Source organism: Lutra lutra, chromosome 13 (assembly GCF_902655055.1).
Source record: "Lutra lutra chromosome 13, mLutLut1.2, whole genome shotgun sequence".
Lineage (NCBI taxonomy): Eukaryota > Metazoa > Chordata > Mammalia > Carnivora > Mustelidae > Lutra > Lutra lutra.
The window spans coordinates 43291824-43314036 of record NC_062290.1 but is presented as its reverse complement, the minus strand read 5'-3'; the positions used below and the strand labels follow the sequence as shown (position 1 = coordinate 43314036).

The window sequence follows — 22213 nt, the reverse complement described above, 5'->3', positions numbered from 1 at the left end:
ATAATTGTGCAATTTCTGAAAGAAATATGGAATACATTTGAAAAACTTTTGACATCAATTCTAAATTTCTGCACAAACCTTTTAAGCCTTTTAATAGATGCAAACATTTATGATAAGACTTTAGTGAATTTTTTAGAAACATAGTCTGGAAAACTTAAGTTCATTCTACAAATGTTGGAGTAGGAGTAGGCATTAAAATGTGGTAGATTCATGCACAAGTAGGTGGTTTGTGTACTATAGTGGATACCGTGTTTCCTATTTTCTTTAGGGAGGCAGTTTTGTTCCCCTTGGGAAATAAACTTCCCATTTATTTTTCTTAAGTATTTTTAAACTTGGTTACTTATTTTTTTAAGTAATCTCTGCTGCTGTTTATATGTAGAACCAAAGAATCTTTTACATGAAAAACTTGTTTGATTCAGCAGATACTCAACAAGTACCTACTGTGTGCTAGATGTTTGTATAATTGCTGTTTTGTTTGTGAACATAAGCACTGGGCATAGAGCTAAATCCTTTCCTCTGCAAACACCCTTGAGAATAGGACCTAAGGTGAAAATGTGTTTTGGCCTATATCATGTTTTCTAGTCCTTTCTGTGTATTTCATTAGGAAAATATTTTTAAAAAATATTTTGGGTTAGGGAACCAACCCACTTGTCCAACTTGTGAAAGTCTATGGAACAACACCAACATCAAAAAAAGACAACATTTTCAGATCAGGAATGTAATCACTCAGTCACCTAATAAAAAGAGTGCTTTAGAGTATTGCATATAGGGCAAAAAGGCACAACCATTCATTTGGTAGATGGAGAGTAAGGGGCCTGGAGGCAGCCTTCCCCCCGAAGACAGAATGCTTTAAAAACATGTTGCCATTAATATTTAAGACAGAAAGCATTTTGAACCCGCTCCCTCTCTTTTTCCCCTTCCTCTCAGCATTCATGTTTTACTTTGCTCCCAAATGCTCACAAGTCCGTGCCAGACGGAAATTCACAGGGGCCGCTGCAGTCCCACAGAGGCCACTCAGGGGAGGGACGCGGGCAGAACAGTCGCACTCAGTCCTCGCGGGCGCCCCAGGCTCCGGGTCTTGCGGGGCCTCGCGCGGGCTGTGGGCTCGCCCCCTTCTCTGCCCGCCCCGCCCCCCACCCCTCTGCTCACATATGCGGCCCCTCCCCCTCTCCGAGCCTCTGGAGTCGCTTCGAGGCCATCTAGTCATACGCTGTCCATCAGATGTGTTTACTTTTTTCCTGACAGCCGACACATCTGGAGCACATATTCAGGTTATTCCAGTGCCACTAGACACATTCCACAAGATCATTTCAGCGGTTGTTATGGCGATCTTCCTCCCTCCAGTGATTTTCAAGTTGCATGACAGAAATAGCTGGAGCTAACCAGGGGGACAAAAGTCAACGGGATCAGGAAGGGCTTCTTTCACAGAATGAACTAATTAGTGACCCTGCTTTCTTCACAGGGCAATGAGCATATGGTTTAATAAAGTGAGTCTATGACACTTTTTTTTTTCTCTGTAGGCAGAGCTGTCACTGGCTGAAAACTTTCCTGTTTTTACTGGTGGGACCGTAGTCTGCTGTCTTTCAACAGAGTTTACTTCACAAGTAGAAAATGTTTGCTCCTGAGAGTTAAACTTCAGAACTTTTTCTTGGCTTCATACTACCTAACTATAGTAGGTCCTTCAACTTAAAGAGACAGTATTCATTTTATATGTGTTTCCTTGCAAGGATTTATGCTTACTCAAAACTAAGCATTTTCAGTTGAATTTTTCTAAGTGTTATGAATTGGTTCCTGGAAGTTCAGAGAAATAGCATATGTTGTGGTTTTCTTATCCAATATAATCAACATTTCTCATTGGATTAATTACAGACTTTTATCTGTGATTTTTTTGTTGGGCACACTTATAATATATTTTACTATTAGAAGGCTTGATTAATTTAGCAGACTCCATTATTATCACATTTTAAGTAACATGCAGAGATCTGGTTATGATTCAGTTTTTTTCCCTGAAGCTTAACTTTTTACCTTTTGTGTAGGTTTTTTTGACAACTTTATAGCATGTACGTATTATTATAGACATGGGAAATCAGACCTGAGCTCATTTTGTATTATGAAGTAGAAATACTACTTGCAATTTATGATAGATATTTAAGGTAATGCTGTAAAGCACTGCCATCTTTGATTACTATATGAACAATACAGCACGCCTTTATAAGTATTTTTTGGATGAATGGATATATAATATGGATTTAGAATAAGTATGTGTTGCCATTAATCATAACAGATTTATGAATCACAAAGGCCCATTTTCTTTCCCTTTTTTTTTTTTTTTGTTTGTTATTTCTGTATTCTTGGTCTTAAAAAAGTACAGCCACCTGTATGTTTTTCACACTTTTCCTAACATGTACTACAAAATATTTTTTTACACCTGTGTGCATGTAGTACTCTCTAAACCTTCTTTCCTTGTTCTCTCCTCAGAACTCACAAATTCACCTTACTTGCACACACCCCACATTTAAGTTTAGTCCCAAGGCACTAGAGTCACCATGAACAACAGAGTTTGTATTTTTCCCATTTGATTGAATTACTTATGTGTTGACTGAGTTCTCTGGATTCTGGGAATGTGACAGTGGGTGACAAGTAGGAAAATCAGAGCTGGACTCTTAAGCACATTGTCCTAATTCCTTCCCCATTGGTACAGTGCCTTGTCCTACCCCCCACCCCAGTCCCAGCCAAATTCCTGTTCCGTGGGTCCTGCTGAGGCTGGTCGCCAGGCTACTTTTGGAGTACCTGCTCTCAGCAGTACCAGGAGGACACTGAGAGGTCACATAATCAGATGTGAATTTAATTCTTGGAGACCTGCTTGTCGCTTTTCCTTGTGTTCTTGCTAGTTACACATTATTAACTGTGGTGCCTTTCAGGGCCTCAATTACTAGGGCGAGTATGTATCATGCAGGGACTGAGCTCAAGCTAGAATGCTGAGGGTGATTATAAAATTATGCTTCCCTTTCCAGATGTAATTTTGCAGTAATTAAACCTAATGCAATTTAAGCTTGTAGTCAGTGTTGTGGTAGCCATCGCCAAGTCTAATTGGTAATATCACTTAAATCATAGCACTTATTACTGGTTATCTGGGAACTAGAATAAACCCAAAAAACCCACATAGATTAACCCTTGCTTTTTCTGCCCAGGTAAATTAGATAGCTTGTTCCTTTGTCAGAATTTGTCATCTGTACTGTATGGCATTCTGATACCATTTGACACTATTTTTCCCCTAATTTAGATATCCATTCATTGATCTTGTCATCTGTCTCTAAGTTGTGGTTTTCATAGTTTGTGGCCTAATTTTTAGAGATCTCACAAAGCTATCATCTAGTTGGGTGACTTGGTTTCTCCAGGTGGATGATCAAAATCCATGGTGAAAACATACTTGCCCATCATAAAAGACTACTTGTTTACTGTATTTCTGTCCAGTTTTCTCCCAAAGAAAAAAGTGCAAGGGTATAAAACAATATATCACGGAAGATCCTCAAATTTCCTTTTTTTTTTTTTTTTTTTTTGCATTTATTTTATTATGCCTGAGAATATGGCAGCCAGCTTCAGGCAGTCACACAGCCCGAGTCCCCCCACTGCATGTGATAGTGAAATAAATAGTGAGCTCAGTATGGCAGTGATTATCTCAACTTATAGGGTTTTCTCAGTTGTGAAATGTTTGTGTTAAGGATGACTTTTTTGTTGTTTTTGTTATAGTCTGACAGCTGAAGATGCTTTTAAAACCTTCCAGTCACTTAGAGCAGAGCTATATGGCATGGGCTTGGTGGTTCTAAAAGGCAGGTCCTATTCATCACAGAAACAGCAAATCTCTGGGTTATGGGGGAAGATTGAGGGGTGGGGGAGTGAGGCAGGGAGAAGGGGGAGCTGCTGCTCTGTCCAGTTTACATTTGTCACCAGTGACTAGCTTTTAAAAAATGTATTAGCTGTGCATGGTGGTAAGTAAGATCCAGCTGCAGGGGATTACGGCTTTGAGTGGGTCGGGGAGCTTGGAATGCATTCAGTTCCATCAGGGGATTTGTGTCCCTCGTCATCAGCCTTAACATTGCTAAAGCAGTAAAGATTAAGAACAGGCCAGTGTCACCTGCCCTGAACTTTGAAAAACCCTGGAGCCATTAAACAAAAGAGGGGTGGTAGTTTAGAAAGTGTCCCTTCTCTCGGTCCCAAAGTGTTTTTCAAATGATACGGATAAAATAAAGGGAAACACATAGGCTCAGGTGAAAGGCTGCCTGTGATGGTGTTATTTCCACAACCGACTGTGTCCTAATCATGATTTATGATGACGAGCACCCTCCACAAATAACTTTCTGTTAATGAACATTTTTTGTGGGAGGTTTCCAGATCAGGATGAACAGTCCATAGTTAGGAGGGAATGATTCTGAGAGATTGAGTCTCACTTTATAGAAGAAAAAGTTTTTGCTTGGTGTGGTTTTGGTGACCCTCCCCCTCTTCCCCAGCAAGAAAGTTAAGAGAACACCACAAAGGTTTACTTTTTTCAGGGATTTTGAAATTCAGCATACATGCCAGCAAGCAGTTTAGAGGCAGGAAGTCTTTTCTAGTAGTGCAGTCATGAACTGGTAAACTAGAAGCATCTGTAAAAATTTAGAGGGAATATCAGCTTTCTCAAAGCTCCAGCCCAAGTGTAATGAGGTGCAAATGATAGCACAGCGTAACCCTTCCCCACCCCAATTGTGGAATGAGATACTGAGTCAGAAATGAAGAGGAAGACAAGGATTTCAGAATTCTACTTCACTGAAACAAATTTCACTTTTTGGATGAAATGGCTCTTTGATGACTAACGATAGCCATAACTTGGGTCAGTGAGTAGTAAACAAATGATTTTCTGCTCAGCATCTCTAGATACCATTTCTAAAAAGTGGTTGCTTTTGGGGTGTGGGTGCATGAAATGACACACCTACTCATTTGGCTGAGTAAGTTAACAAGAGTTTTTAGTTTAAACTTTAGCTGATTTGTATCTTTGGCAGGCACTCCTCTCTTTACAGAAAGAAGAAAAGGGAGAATGAAAAAAAAAGATGTGATTTGTTTGAAGGAACACATCTGGGTGTGATGATCTGCTGTATCTTAACACCAGATGGCAGGTTTAGGCTGACAACTAAACCCCCTTTAGCCTGGTCAAATGGTGTCTTAACATGTCATTTTTTTCCCCTGTCCGTGCACAGGAAGTACAACAATTATTTGCATTTAGGGCTAGTGGCCCTCCTTGTATCTGTGCCTTTGGGCTCTTTCACTGCATCTCTGCTGTTAGAGACAAGGCTGGCTTCCCTTGGCAACCCCTGAAACAGATTCCCTCCATGGCTCATACCTTTTCAAAGGTATGTTTTGTCGAGGTAGAGGTGTGGTGCCTTAAGATGGCTGGTGCTTGTCATGACAGGCATGGCATTAGCTGGGCCGAGCAGTGACTAGAAGTGACAGCGTTGGTTTGCAGTGCCTGCGGGTCTCTCAGTCATCACTCCTGCTGGAGCCTGAAGACTTTGAAAGCACCTAGGAGCACCTTCGCTTATCGTGGAAGTAACAGTTCAAGCACAAGGGGACCAGGAGGTGACTGAGGACAGGAAAGTCCTTTTTTCCCCTTTATCTTCTTGTAGTAGTTTTTACTTGAAAGAGTTTCACACACGTGGCTTTAAGAAAGAAAGAATGCAAGCAAGCTATGTCCAAAGCAACGGATAGGGTCTTTGAATTTCTGTAAGTTCTGAGTCTTAAATTTTACCATTAGACTTATAATTTTTGTGCACTGTGTCTTAAAGTGACCACTCTAAAAAACTACTCTTTTCAATTACCCACTTCAGGGGACAGGGGACAATAAATAATATATTTTCCCTTATTGTTTGATACATTATCTTCTCAAAGATAAGCAGTCAGAGACTGATTCCGAAAGGACTTTGTCAGAAGTTTCTTACCAATCTCAACCATTGGGTATCTTTATAGATTTTCCAGGAATTATTCTTAGATGCTCACTAGTGATTAATGCCCATATGTGTAATCTATCTGAAGAGCTACAAAATGTGTTCATTAATCCATTTTACAAACTAAGATTAATTAGAATTGTCTGTAGGCATCTTATCATAAGGTCACAATTCTAATATAATTTGATAGGAGCTATTAGGGATTTGAATGTAATTTCAAAAGCACCTCCATAGAGAGGAGAAAAGACCTATAGGGGAAGTCAGTGAAGGTTTGTTTTGGGCAGTTTGAGGTTACTTGCTGAGCTTTCTCTTCCTTCAGAGTTCATCTGTCTGGTTAGTCAGAGATTTCTCAGATTATAATCTACCTGTTTAAAAAACAATTTCTACATGCCAAATGTTGTTGCATTTGCCGGAATCAAGTAGATTTTAAATTTCCGAGTGGATTTTAAATTTGTTTTCTTTAAGATAAAAATTTTACTTGTAATTGTGATAAGCCATCACTGATCTGTTTGGTATATGTTTGACATACAAGCTTTTCTACTTGTTTTGGAAAAAGAGTTTGTTGGTTAGCGAAATCACCAACCAGAATTTAGTAAAGAAAACTATGAGTTTACCTCTTAACAAACTGTTTAATGTAATGATTCTTGTAAATAAAACATCACACGAATAATTAAGCTGGTTCTCTTCTGAAAATTTAGCTCAATTTCCTAATATGAAGACAATCCATTCGATAATTTGGAGGAGAGGGCTAATAAGATTTCAGTTGTTGTGTGTAGGAAATCTTAGATCTGTGAGACAAAACCATTTCTAAGTTCTTGAAATTAACCAGTTATAGTAATTTGAAAAGGAACATACCCTAATACTAAGTTAAATTCATAGCTTTTTAAAAATTCAGAACTTATATAATTTTTCTAGGCTTAAAATACATATATTTAAATCTACTGAATAGTAATGATGTTGGAATGTTGGATTTGTAATATTTCATATAGTTGAATATATTAATTTCTGAAATAGAATTAGTCAGTTTCAGCTGTATATTTCCACTTATCCAACACCATGTTAATCCTTTTTTACTTACCTGTCAAACAGTATTTAAAAAAAAAATTGATGTGCATTTGTTTTATCACATCTGACACGTTTGGGTAAATGACAACAACTTTAGTATTTTTTAAATGTCCCTTGATTCAAGAAATCAGCCTTCAAATAAGCTTCAGGCAGTTTCCCATTAAGTTCTTAATGGATTGCCATCCTCTCCATATTTCTCTTTTAAAATTTTTTCCTTAAAATCTATGTCTACCGGGGCGCCTGGGTGGCTCAGTGGGTTAAGCCGCTGCCTTCGGCTCAGGTCATGATCTCAGGGTCCTGGGATCGAGCCCCGCATCGGGCTCTCTGCTCAGCAGGGAGCCTGCTTCCTCCTTTCTCTCTCTCTGCCTGCCTCTCTGCCTGCTTGTGATCTCTCTCTGTCAAATAAATAAATAAAATCTTAAAAAAAAAAAAATCTATGTCTACCTAGTTCTCTATATATTTCTATAACTAGTCCTGCATTAAATACCATTGAGAGTTTAAAGCTTGAGTTTTTGCATCTAGACTCATTGGGGTTTAGAAAACTGGTCTATAGCAAGTTTCTTAACTTGGGTGTCTTAGTCTCTCCTCTTAAAAAGTTATACTTAGGGGCACCTGGGTGGCTCAGTGGGTTAAGCCTCTGCCTTCGGCTCAGGTCATGATCTCGGGGTCCTGGGATCGAGCCCCACATCGGGCTCTCTGCTCAGCAGTGAGCCTGCTTCCTCCTCTCTCTGCCTGCCTCTCTGCCTGCTTGTGATCTCTCTCTCTGTGTCAAATAAATAAAATTAAAAAAATAAGCAATTCTCTTTAAAAAAAAAAAGTTATACTTAGACCTATTTTATGAATTTTGTGAGGATGAAATGAGATAATATTAGAATTTAAAAGCTAGCCTGGAGCCTTACATAGTAGAGGGAGGCATAGCACTTGATAATTACTATTATTATCATTTAAATAGAAAGTTGGCCTGAACTTTAAATGGACTGTGACTATTAAAGGAATGGTTAGATGCTGTATATTACTTTGTGGAAGTTGGTATTTGCAAATTATATTCTTAATTTGGTCCTTTAGTTTGTATCTATGAAGTGTAACTTCCCAGGGCATTTTTCCTGGGTTTACTTTGGCCACCACAAATACTCTTCTAAGAACTGGAAAGAAGGTGGAAGAAAATTATAATGATTTAAGTTGAAAATACATGTCTGAGAACTTAGTACATTTTTATACTTCTTACTTTTTTAAGTTTATGTGGGGGCCTAGGTGTGAAAATAACACTTAAACTCACCACCTCTGCGTTTGTATGTTTACACATACCTGAGGAATCTCCCAGTGTAGTCTAAATATCTCAGGGCCCTGCTTCTTGGAGTAAAGGATTCATAAATCAAAGTTGGGAAATCCTACTGTTTTTAGGCCTTTTATAATAAAGACTCACATTTGGAAGAGTTATATTTGTTGTTTATTTTGGTCAAATACCCACCTCACTTCTTAGTGTGCAGTTGTTTGACAAGTTACAGAAAATTTCTTGAAATATAGGGCATGTATATGTAGATACATTTTCTATTTATTCTCTTTTTTCCATTCTTCCAGGAAGGATGTAAATGGCTACTGAGTGAAAGAGTAATACAGTTAATAGCTTCAGTGATGTATGTTCATTTTCGATTATGAGACCACGTGTGCATCGAATACACATATAAACATATTAAAACATTATGTAGGTGACTTCAGTTTTTGATTTTCTTTTATGTATCTTGGAGTTTCAAAGCATGCTTTATTTAATGTAGTGATAACACTCTACAATTTGTACTCTTAAATTACAATTCCCATTTTAGAGATAACAGAAACAGAAAAAGATTGGTTAAAAGACTGGCCTGGGGTTTATTCTGTAACCTGTTGTAGAGTTGGCAATAAACCCCTTGCCTTGAAATTTGGAGGGTCTTCTTCATCATACTCCTGTTTCCCAAAACTCCTTGCAACTTGTATGGTTTAGTCTGATTCACTATAACCCCTTGCTATTTGTAGGCTCTACGTGTGTGGAGATAGCTAAAATATACTGCCAGGGTATACAAGTGTTGTATTCATGCACAGTCTATACAAAAGAGAGGTAATTCTCACTCAAGAAGCCATTAGCTTTTGGATCATTGCCTTGCATCAGAAATTAAAGGAATTTTTTCCTCTCTGCTACATAAAATGTGTTATTATGAAGGCAAACAAATATATGTAGTGACTGCCAACTCCCCTTTTCCCCCACCAAGAACAATGGGATCTACAGTGTAAAAGTAAACTTGACATTTCTGAGGCTTACAGATCCTGTTGTTGTTTATGATTCATTGTATCATCATATTTCCTACTTGAATTCTTTTTTGCTCTTGCTCTGGTCTGGGGTTTGCCCACTGCTGTTTGGTTTTTATATTCATCAGCTGGGTACCATCCCACTGCAGGCTTTAGTGTTTTCATCTCTTTCCCTTTATATACTTGGCCCCATTTTGACTTTAATGTGAGTAGTTGCTTTGTCAACTTCAGAAAAGATTAGTTGTATGTATAATTTGTGTTTGTGAGAAAAATTTCTCTAGGACCACGTTATTAGTGACCTCATTGAGCCTTATGTTAGACATCATGAGTATGGAACTGATATGTCATGCTCTCAAAGTTAAGCTTCTCACTTGGAAAGTGCCATTTCTTGGGTGGCTTTTAATGAGAGTAGAGGCATAGTTAAGAAGCAGGAGTGTGGAGCCAAATAAAAACTGATCATTTAAATTGGTTTTGGGATACTTGGTTGGCTGAGTCATTAGAGTGTGTGGCCACTGCTCTCAAGGTTGTGAGTTTGAACCCCACATTGTGTTATAGAGATTATTTAAAAATGAAATCTTAAAACGAGTGAATGAATGAATATTGGCTCAACTGCTTCCTAGCAATATGACCTTGGGCAATGCTTTTAACTTCTCTGGCACTTATTATTGCCATTTGAGGGTTAAAAAATACATATCTCAAGAAGTTGTGGAAATTAAATGATATTTGCAGAATTGCTGGTATGAAAACTCACTGGTTTGCAACATAAAGATACTCTTGACAGTGTATAATCTTTGAATTTCTGTGGATATTGGTTTGGACTAACGGAACTCTCATTGATGGTTCGATTTATAGTTGGTGACATTTCTAGACTCTTTTCTAATAGGGCATCATGGCAGAGTTTATTAAAAACTGTGACAAATATTTCTAATTAGTATTTTTGTTTTTTAGGTAGAAATGGAGGTATCCTATATCATATCATGTACTGATTATGAAATCTAACAAATATCTCTAATGATTTGCTTTTTTCCTTGGGGATTTGTTGTACACATGGCTTACAATTTTTTTTTTTTTTTTTTTTTAAAGCAACAGGCACAGAGGGTTGAGTAATCTCACTTCTTAATTCATGGCACATCTTTCTCATTGATCCATACAAGGACCCCTTTTTCATGTACTACTTTTTGTTAGAATATTTAAATTTGGTTTTCTGCTGGCAAAAAGTGATTAAGAAACTTTGTTTTTCTCTTAAAACAAAGCTCTGAGGTCAAATGAATCCAGAAATATCGTCATACTAAAAGGTCAGAAGTGGAAGGAATCTGCAATATTCTGTAGCCAGGTACTTCCTAACCTTTAAAAAAAAAAAACAAAAAACATGCCTTGTCTCTTATAATGAGTTTAAAAAATTGAAACTCCCCTCCCTTAAAGTTGTAGACCACTCCCTAAAATATGCAGATCTAGTGTGACTTCCCTGAAGATTGAGTGAGAAAATTGAGGCCCAAAGGGGTAAAGTCACAGGAATGCCATAATAATGGCCATTACTTTTGACCACTTATTATGAACCACGATCTTCTCCCCTGTGATTTAAGTATCCTCTCCAGATGTACCCAAGCTCATGCTGCTCATCACAGGCTCCTGTTTTGTTGTTCTCTTTGAATTTCCATATTGGCTCTCCTTTGCCTTCCTTCCTTTGTGATCTTAAAATGTCTTTTGTTTTATAGTCGTAGACTCTTTATCTCTGCTCTTGATTGCACATTGTATTATTTGTGCTCCTTCTTCAGCTTTCTCCCTAATCTTCTCTTTCTGTGACATTTAGGTTGTTGGCATCAAACAAATAGCACAAATAATAAATATGAATCATGCTTGCATTGAAACAGTGAGACAGAACTATTACTCAGTACTGGTTTCTTTTTTTTTGAGGAAATCTTACTTGAAATCCCTGACCCTAAAATGTAAAAGTAAATCAGATTCCATAAAGGTAGAAATTAAAGTAGATAAATTTCAAATGCCCAAAACAGTGCCTGGAACACAAGTTAGCAATCCGTTAAATGCTTGTTGATTGACTATAAGCAGGAGCAAAAGCTGTAAATCCTGGGTCTACTCCTGCTGGTGAGCCAGTTCTCTGATTTAAGTCACAATGAACTATACTCTAAATGGAAGGTAATGAATGAACATTTGTGAAACAAGTCTGTGTGCCAGGTGTTTTCATCAGGACTGCTAAATTTATCTCTGCAACAGCTTTTCTAAGTTTATACTCTTCATTTTTCTTATCTTTTGGGTAAAGAAATGGGAACTCAGAAAGTTTAATTGAGTTGTACAGAAGGTTTGAATTTGATTTAGGATCTTTCTGACTCTAAAGGCTTATATCTTTCAGACATCCCTAGCACTCTTAGATATGGCTACTGCTGTTATTGTCTTTTTTTCTTTGTTATTGTCTTTAATTGTCATCATTACCATCATCGTCATCATTGCCTTTAGATTTTTTTCAAACTTGTCCTCAAATGGCTGCCATTTGCCTCCAAAGAGGGCTGGGCATTAATGCTTCAGGTAGCCAGAGACTCTAGGACCTCTTATTCCTTGTGTACAGATCTGTTTGGTGTGTGTATAAATGGTTACCTGAGTAGATGGTTACCTGAGATCCTTTCCAACTACTTGTGTCAAAGGTCCAGTGGGGATCAGGTCTTTCGCCTGTGTGGTTTTGTTGGAAAAGTGGCCATAATGCAGGAAGATTTCCCTAGATGGAAAGGTAGCTGCCTCCCCACCCTCTCCACTTCCCTTGTCAGTTGCTGGAGAGATCACCAGTGACACAGAGCACTTCCAAACTTTGGGGAGTCCTGGATGGTTGGCAGATGAGATCATTTGATTCCAGTGAGACTTCCCAGCTGCCCTGAATTCAGTCTTCCAGAGCACTATACTTTTATTACTAGATTGAATTGTAGGATAAGAAAAGTGCTTTGAGCATCTCTAGACCACACATAAGACTACATACTTGAGCCTGAGAATTTGGAGTGGGGCCTCTTAAGAAAACACACAGGTAATTGTGTGTGTGTGTGTGTGTGTGTGTGTGTGTGTGTGCGTGTGTATGTGTATGTATCTATTTAGCTTTGATATTCATTGCTTTATGTAAGTGCCATTAATCCCAGTTTTTCTTTCTTTTTCTTTTTGTCTTTTTTGGTAAAGATTTTATTTATCTGAAACAAAAAGAGAGAGTACAAGCTGGGGGAGCAGCAGGCAGAAGCAGAGGGAGAGGGAGAAGCAGACTCCCCACTGAGCAGGGAGCCTGATGCAGGACTTGATACCAGGACCCTGAGATCATGACCTGAGCCAAAAGCAGCCGCTTAACTGACTGAGTCACCCAGGCACCCCATCCCATTTTTCTTAACTTAATTCAGTTGACCTTTGAACAACATGGGGATTAGGGGCCCAGATCCCCCTCACAGTCAAAAATCCACATGTAATTTTTTTTTTAAAGATTTTATTTATTTATTTGAGAGAGAGACAGTGAGAGAGAGCTTGAGCGAGGAGAAGGTCAGAGAGAGAAGCAGACTCCCTGCGTAGCCGGGAGCCCGATGCGGGACTCGATCCCAGGACTCCAGGATCATGACCTGAGCCGAAGGCAGTCGTCCAACCAACTGAGCCAGCCAGGCGTCCCTCCACATGTAATTCTTAATTTCCAAAAAGTTTAACTAGTTATCGCATATTGTTAAGTTGGAACCCTTACCAATACCATAATAGTTGATTAACACATATTTTGCATATTATATGTGTTATATAGTGTATTCTTATAGTAAAATAAGGTAGAAAAAATAAAAAAAAATTTTTAAAGATTTTTTAATTTGTCAGAAAGAGAAAGAGAGCATAAGTGGGGGAACATCAGGCAGAGGGAAAAGCTGACTTCTTACTGGGCAAGGAGTCCGATGTGGGACTTGATTCTAGGACACTAGGATCACCACCTGTGCCAAAGGAAGACACTTAACAGACTGAGCCCCCCAGGTGTCCCTATAGAAATAAGAAAATGTTAATAAGAAAATTCTGCAGTGGAGAAAATACATTTACTGTACTGTTAAAAAAAAAAAGAAAAGCCCTGAAGAAGTGGACCCACATAGTTCCGACTCCTGTTCATGGGTCAACTGTACTTACTTTTGGCTTCTGTTTTACTTATTCCACCCCCCTTCCCTTGGCTTCTTTGCCTACTCTCGTCACTGTTCTTCGACCACCTTCTTTATGGAAAGCAGCAGAAAACCATGAAGGTTTGTCTAGAATGATATCAATTATGAATCAAGGGAAGGCTGCCCACATTTGACATGTAACGGAGTAGGGCTGACATTTGTATTTGTGTTCTCTGTGGAAGGCTGTGTGCACACCTGACCTCTGCTGCACTGAGGTACATTTCCTTCATCCTGCAGTGGTGGTGTGAAGAACACCCATATTTCCCACACAAATCAGAAAAGTGGGTAATCAGAATCAACACTGGGTAGAAGGAGGTCTTAACGGAAGTGCCTAAGTATTGTTCAAACACATGGGATAAATGTGTTCTGCTTTACTTGGCCAGAACAATGTCTCAAGCTGGTGATTAGGCTCTCCTCCAGCTTTAACCTCAGGCAAAATTTATGCAGCTCTACTACTGTTTGTCAGGTAATTAAAGGGAAAAAAGGGAAATATTTGTTTAAAGTAGAAGTGTTTTTTAATTAAACATGAAAAATAATAAATAAATGCAAGGAGAAGTAGACAGTAGGGAAATTGTTTTTAACTTTTTCCTTTAAAACATTAAGACTGTCAAGCAAAAGGCCAATATTTTAGGCATAGCTGCTTGTTAAGCTCTTACAGAGTATTATTCAGCTGTGCTAGAAATCTGACTCAGATTCCTCTGTCTTTGGGTTGAAGAACTTGGAGGTATCAAGTTATTCTAAGTTGAAAGATAATGCCCTTTGCTATTTTCTGCTAACAACTAACTCCTTGCTTGATAGTGAAGGAATTGTTTAATTTGAAATAAGAGCTAGCTCTAAGGCCAGTAGATAGTAATATGAATCTTGATATGAGAAGCACAGATATAGCAGAAAGTTTAGGCTGAAAGAAAAAGGGAATAAAAACTATGACTAACTATCATATGGGTTTAAACTATTCTCTTTGGCTCAACTTTAGACCCCAGACCTTAAGGATTCTGCACCCAGAAAGCCTCTTCATACTCACCTCCTGTGTTACAGTTGGCTGTGACCATTGCAGTTGCTTGCCTAGATTATTTTAGCATCCTCACCAGCCTGTACTATCTAATCTCTTTTGTTGCATCCTTCCTAGCATTGGTACAGTAATTTTTACCTGAGGTTCAAGTCTCCTCAAACTGTGCAGAATTTGAGGTTTTCCATGCTGTGGTCCTTGGGCAATTGCAGCCTCTCATCTGATATGTCTTTTCCCTACATGTACTCTAAACTCCAGCCATTTTAGAAGTATTTAGTCTTTCCTTCAGTGCCCTGTAGAACTCCTTTCACCTCCTTGCCTTGGTCTTGCAGGATTTTAGCCTAGGCTTCTATTTGAGCCCTTCTTAAATGTTAACCTTTTCCATGAAGGCCTTGCCTGTTCTCTTAATGGGTAAGAGTTTTCCCTCTGAGTCTCTACAGCACTTTGTACCTCTTTTTTAGTCCATTTATACCCTGTAGTGTACTAATTTTTGTAGTGGTTTTCTAATTTTCTTACTAGGCTACATGGTCCTTGAGAGTAGGACCTGTGGATTGGTTACCCTTACTTACCTTCCACCAGGTATTCTCTGTGAAGCCGTGCTATCTCTACTCAAAATAGCTCTGTTAATGATGCATAAGTGTATAAAGCTTGGTTATTAGTACTTATTCTCTAGAGTTGTTCTGAGGAGCACATGGAAGAATTTATTTAGATATGCAGCTCTGTGGCTGTCAGAGACCCAATAAATAGGCTCTTAATAAATAGCATAGAAGTTGTAGCCAGATGGCCAAGGTTTGAATTTCCCCTCTGTTACCTACCAGCATGAGATTTTGGGTCTCTGCTCTTTGTTTCAGTTCCTTGTCTATAAAATGAGAATAATGGTAGTATTTACCTTGTAGGATTGTTGTGAGGATTAAATGAATCTGTACATTTAAAGCATTTAGAACAGCACCTGGCAGATTGTACACCTGCACCATCCAATTTGGTAGCCATTAGCTACACTTGGCTTTTGCGTTTGATGGCTGGTCCAAGTTTAGAGCTACCATAAGTATATAAAATACATATTAGATATCAGAGACTTGGTATGAAAAATACAGTGCTGGGGTGCCTGGGTGGCTCGGTTGGTTAAGCTTCTGCCTTCGGCTCAGGTCATGATCCTAGGGTCCTGGGATCAAGTCCCGAGTCAGGCTCCCTGCTCAGTGGGGAGCCTGCTTTTCCCTCTGCCTGCTGCTTCCCCTGCTTGTGTGCTCTCTCTCTCGAATAAATAAATCTTTAAAAAAAAGTAAAAGAAAAATACGATGCTTAGTATCTCAGTTTTTTGTATTGGTTTCATGTTGAAATGGTATTGTAAAGATTTTATTTATTTATTTGACAGACAGAGATAACAAGTAGGCAGAGGGAGAGAAGGAAGCAGGCTCCCTGCTGAGCAGAGAGCCAGATGCGGGACCCTGGGATCATGACCTGAGCCGAAGGCAGAGACTTTAACCCACTGAGCCTTCCAGGCACCCCTGAAATTGTATTTTTGATATATTAGGTCAAATATGTTAAAATCTCAACTTAAACTTTCAGTATGGCTAGTAGAACATATTAAATTACATATATGGCTCACATTATATGTATACCATACAATACTGTTGTAAGCACTATGTGTTAGCCTTTATTATTATTTTTATTATTTTAAAAGTCTGTGGTGATCATGATGGTGGTGATGGTTTCTGTGTACCCCTCTCCCTTTTTCCTTTTTTCCTCTACCTTTTTGACTTCAAGGGTTCTGGGTAAGGAAAACTAGGAAAGAGAGTTGTTAGTAGATGAGGTGAATGAGGGGGCAAAGGAATGAACAGCTTCTGCCCTCAAGTCAACAAAGACAGGACCTAGTCGCACTATAGTGCTATGTGCTCTGAGTTGCTAACTTAAATCTTCCTGCTTTCTTGGAGAGAGAAAGTATCCTTCCATTGCTATCTCATGCTTTCCTTATTACAAGGAGGAAGCTAACTTGGCTATCATAGCTGGATATTCATTTAAAATAATGAAAATGGAAGCTTGTTGAAAAATATGGATTTGAAGGATTAAGGATTTTTTTTCCTTTTGGTTCAGAAAAAAATGAGTTTGTTTTCCATTAAGGAAGTGAATTCAAAAGCTAACATTAAAAAAAAGTGTAAACACTTTAAAAATATTTGGTTATCTTAATTCCAACTAGCCTTCAACTCCAATGAGTTGTACTGTTCTACAGTAACGAGATACTATGACTGTGACTGCTGACCATGGTTAAAAAACTCTCAGACTAATTTATGCATGAGTTACTTAAAATGATTTTATAAAATGCACACCACATGATCTGAAATTCAGTTTGCACATATCCTATGCTTCAGTGTGTCGTACTATCTGTGGCATTGACTATGCTGGTAACTACAGCCGTCACGGTCTCCTAACTGGACTATTAGTCCAGTGGTAATTTAAAAGTTTGATTTGGGCAAGGTCTTTTAGGAGGCTGGTCAAAGAAGTGTGTAAGTCCTGCTGATTATGTGTTCAGTAATATCCTGGGGTCTTACTTCCCCTAATTGCTTTTCATGGTGGCTTGTTCCTTACATGGAGTATTTATACCAGGAGTGATGGGGGTGTGGCAAACTAGATATAGATAATCATTTGAAGTGTCAGTTTCCTTTGAGATCATAAGGTACAGTGAATAGCATTATCTCTCTGAGTGCCTTAGAACTAATAGGGAACAAAAAGCCACTTGCCAATCCCAGTGGACAGATGTGGTTTATTTATCTTGGTAAATCTTTGAGAGGGTAGAATCACTATCATGCAGGGGGCTCCCCCCCTTATATATTCTGTGGGTGTGGCTGTTGGCACATAGTAAGTTTTCCTGCTTCTGTTCCAAGTAAGAATCTTTGAGCTGTTTTTCTTGTTCGAACAGTGTCTAGCTGATAGCTGTTATTTCAAATATCGACATTTGAAGTGATGGCCACCCGTTTACCTGTTAGGTGAAATGTTACAAAGAACACATCCCAAGCTAGTGTAATTGTGATCTCTGTGTTTGGATTTGCATGTTATTTCTGAATGCATAAATCCAAACTTGGACAGTTTAGGTGTGATTATTTATATTAGCAAATACTGGTTTATGAAAGAGTCATAATAAATTTCTTCTAAATAGTAAGCTTCTCTAGGGCCTTTGAATATTTGAATTGCAAAATATTGATCGCAACTTCGAGGAAAATGTCTGTTGTATAAAGCCAGACATATCTGTGTGTGTGTGTGTGTGTGTGTGTGTGTGTATCCACATCCATGTGTGTTCTCACATGCTGGCCACCAAGTACTTAAATATGTACCTTCCTGCATTCTTTATAGACAAGAGAAACATTTCCTGTTGCTCTTGGCCTGGAGTTATGTCCACCCTCGTCTCACTGCAAGTGTCAGGGCACACACAAAACAGTAAATGAGATGAAACAAGTGGGACCAGAAAACATTGTCCACAGCCCAGTGGTCCGTGTCACCATTCTTCTGCTTCTAGTATATATGGCATAATCAAGAGAGACGAGACAAGCCAAATCCTTTTAGTACACCCTGTCTGGGGAGGTTATGGAATCCCAGAGGTTTGTTTCTTGTTGTCATTGTAACAGTCTCGATTGTGACATGGAGATCCTGAAAGTCACCTGAGAATGTCATGAAAACCACATTCCCATTACTGTTATTTCTGCTGGACACTTACTGGTTAGGGAATAAATTTTACTTATAAAAAAAATATATATAACCAAGTGAAAGCACCTATGTTCTTTGCATTGAAGTCACACACAAGAACCATCACTCCTTTCCTTACACAGTTAAACCTAAGCTTTTGCGATAAAATGTGCTTTATTTGTATTTGTAAGAAGTCATTTTAAAGGAACTAGAAGCTTTTATTTAGACTTCTCATTCTTCCCTTTTTACAGAAATGTCAGAATCAGAATATATTTTTCTAAGAATCTGAAAGAAGGGTTTTCCTGCTTACTTCCATGGTAGTAATTATGTAGGAAGAAAGAGCTTTAGGAATTTTCCTTCTTTTGAAATTATATTATTTTCCTTGTTGATAAAAAGGGATACTAGTAAATGTTTGTTAGCCTAACAAATGTTAGTCTTTGTGCTGTAAATTAACATTACATTAATAAAAACTATTTACTGAGAAAGGTTGTTTTGTTGGTTCTGAACTTTTTTTTACAAATTATAGCTAAGTATGTAGTTTGTTCCAATCAGAATGTTAGTTTTAAAAATAAATTTTGTTTCAATCTGTGCAGCTGTAGTTTACTTTCCATGCATGAAAAGTATCTATTTTATTAAGTCCTATGAGGAATATGTGTCACATACATTTAAGAAAAATCTATTTAAGATGAAAAATTCCAAAAATGACTTCCCCCTGGTGTGAAGTAAAACAAAAGCCCCAACCGCATCTCTGCCTGTGGTAATGACATTGAGGTGACAAACTGCAGGCAGGTGAGGTTCATAGGGATGATCTCACACCTGCACTGTGAGCTTGGGAACAGCTGGGTCTGGAGCTGGCGTCTAGCCTTGCTTTATATTTGATGCAAGACCAGCCCTCAGGCTTGGGGCCCACACATTTGCATGGAGGACTCCTAGTGTTTTAAAATAGGCAAATAGGATTGCAGGGTGGGTAGCAGTCCCTGGTTTTGTCAGTCTTTTCCCCAGAATAGAGAGGTGAAGAAGCCTCGGTTTAGTCCCACCAACCTCTAAGCCTAAGTTCCTCATATCACTTGACAATTGTGTCTGCTAGGCAAGTGTCACTTGCGAAGCCCAAAGATTGAAGATCTGTGTCTACTTAAGTAGGTTTTTGTACTGTGGCGAGCGAGGTAGCAGGTGAGGCCCATGAAGGGCTCCTTTCCCACTAGGCCCTACATAATTCCCCTGAAACTGCTCATTGGTGCTCTAGGGTAGTTGAGGGTAGTAAACGTTGTGGGCAGGCAGAGCTAGTAGCTCTGCAGTAGCACTAGAAGATGACTTTGATGGCGCTCTTTGGTTTCATTCTTTTTCACATATCCCAAAAGGAAAGGCATCCATTCATCCATCCCTCCATCTCTTTTTGTGAAGGGAAAGTCAAGGTTGATGTCTCTGAGAGCTCTACCCCATCATCTAACCCAACTTAAGGAAGGTTGTATGAGGCTCACCATTATTTTATCTCTTTGCCCAGTCACTCCTCTGTCACCAAGGCCCAGTGGCTCCTTCCTCACCTGATCATGCAGGGCTGTTCTGTTCACTCCAACATTGGTATTGCTGTGGTTAATGTCTTCTGGGAATGCTTGTACACACATGGTTTCCCAGGGGCATGAAGTAGAAATGGTTTGCTCTCTTGCTCTTTTAAGGTCAGTTCTACTACCTTGGTTTTATTACATATGTACTGATTTCTTTAAAGCAAGAGATCAAGGACAATCAGTTCAGATCCAGCCTTCAGATAGGTTTGGTTTGCCTGGTACACTGTTCTAAAACAGTTTGAACGTCCTTTAAAAACTTGGGGAGATTTCATTTAGCAGTTCAGAATTCTGGCGTCTCATAGAAAGAATTAGAGTATCTAGCCACACATTATCTGCTTTCCCATGTGACTGGTAGACACAGGAGTTGAATAGTGGCTTCTCTTTTTGGAATAATGACGTTTTAAGCCTTTTTGACCACCTATACACATACAGGAAACAATATTTATCTTTATTATATACCATGCATTTTGTTCTGTTCTATTTCATTAAAGCACAAATTGTTGAATACCATAATATGATTTTCTTATCCACTGATAACTGACTTGTAGCTTGGGAGCATTACTTTGAATTTAACGTTAGGTTCTGCTTGCCAGGGCCCTTGCGAAGGTGCGTTGGTGCTTAACTTTGGGCTTGCTACAGCATCAGTTTGTTCTCCAAGCACAGTACACTGTCATTCACATTAGGGAATCAAATAGTGCTCTAGATTGTCCATTCTGCAGCCCATCTTTAGCCTGTGGGTACCCAGGTAAGGGTTGGTTGTTCAGGACTCTGAGCATTGCCAAAACTGAAGACAAAGTCAGAATGAATGCCTCTCTTCTGTTTCACCACAGCTTTCTTGTCCTGCCCCTACAAAGATACATGAATAAGGAGGAAAGACGCTGTTTTGTGGGAGACTGCTTCAGGGCTGTCCTACCTATTGCATAATAGTGGCTCCCAGTAGATAGGTATCAGGGACAATTCATCTTACAATGGATTCTTTTTGTAAAGCAGAGGAAGTTTTTAACCATAAGTTACTTTAGTGGCTTTACATTTGCCTTACAGACTTTTAAGTATGGTCATTAACTAAGATGGGTTAGTAGTCAGAGGGCAGGAAAAGACTAAAGGGGTTTGTTAGTCATTTTATTTGCCTTATTATTACTCACCAGACCCCTGGCCATCTAAACATCAATAAGAAATGACAAAACATTGTTTTACACAATTCAAATTATACAGTGATATTCAGGTGTTCAAATTGTATTCCTTTATGATGCTGATAGATTAGAATTTGAATCAGAAGAGGCTTCTTGTTGTAGCCACAGTTTTACTATGTGAACTTAGGTAAGCCTTTATAGTGCATGGCCTTGGTGTTCCCTTCAGTAAAATGGGCATGTTGGAAACAACCCCCTATGACCCATCCCATTGATATCTGAGGGTCTGATGAGATACATGTTTATGTATATATATACCATGTCTCTTTCTGTTATGGGCTGCTGTTTTATTAGGAGATACAGAATTATGTATCAAAGCTGCCTAAAGTACTTCATGCATTTTTACACAAATCACTATCGCGACTTTTCAGGCAACCTTTTGGGGAAGAAAGGGGTCATCAGGACATTTGAATACAAATGATAATTGAAGCCAAGATCTGTACTACATGCATTACAACTTAGTGGCTCTTGGTCTTGGGAACTTCTGAATTGCCATTCACTGAGCTGTTAGGAATTCAGCAGGAACACTAGTTTGATCTACTGAAAGCTGATTCTGAAATACAAGTGCTGTACATTTATTTGCTCTAGCCCATGATAGAGGCAAAAACTGAGCAGAGAATATTCTTGTTCTTTATCCAAGGCTCTTTCCTTAAGAATGAAGTTATCGGACGGCTACAATGAAAGGCATTTATACTCTTTTACTAAAAAAGTTGAACAACTTTATGATGGTTTTCCAATCTATCCCAATCTAGCCCTGATTTGTTGAGTGATAGCACTTTGGAGACCACACAAAAGGCCCACAAAGAAAAATCCAGCAGGGACTTATTTTTGGTTCTTATCTCATAGTTGACAACCCTTCCTCAAGCTTGTAGTCCCCATTACGTGCAGTTCAGAGACATTGTCCAACAAAGGACACTTAGACCCAGTCCATTTAAAACTGACCAGAATAACTAATCAGCTTTCGAATTTGACATGAACAAATTGTGGTTTCTAAGAAATCACATGTGAACAAGTGTTGTCTCTGATTCCTAAGAATGGCCTTTTGTCAGGTGGCAAAGGTGATTCTCTCCCTATTGTGTGGTAGGTGGTGCAGAAGAGTGTGTTTCTGGAGTGGGAAAAGAGATTTATGTTCTTGCCTTGTCCCAGTCACCAGCTTACTCATCTTGGTCATTGCATTGAATGTCTCTGGGCCTCATAGATAATTAGTCAACCTTACAGTATTTATTATGCAGCTCTGAGCTTAGAACTTTGTTGTAGCTACTGTATTATTTCTATTTTACAGGTGGGAAAATTGAGGTTG

At 38.8% G+C, this 22213-nt stretch overlaps 1 protein-coding gene across 27 annotated transcripts in view; it reads left to right on the top strand.

Annotated features, from left to right (window-relative positions):
* BNC2 (basonuclin 2) overlaps positions 1 to 22213 on the top strand; it is a 428074-nt gene that overhangs the window by 42438 nt on the left and 363423 nt on the right. The window contains exon 1 of one of the 27 annotated variants that reach the window (XM_047699797.1): positions 1521 to 1672. The exons of 20 other annotated variants lie outside the window; for them this stretch is intronic. The gene's annotated coding sequence lies outside the window, so the exon portion shown is untranslated. 6 more of the 27 variants (XM_047699809.1, XM_047699780.1, XM_047699774.1 and 3 more) reach the window with 6 other exon arrangements.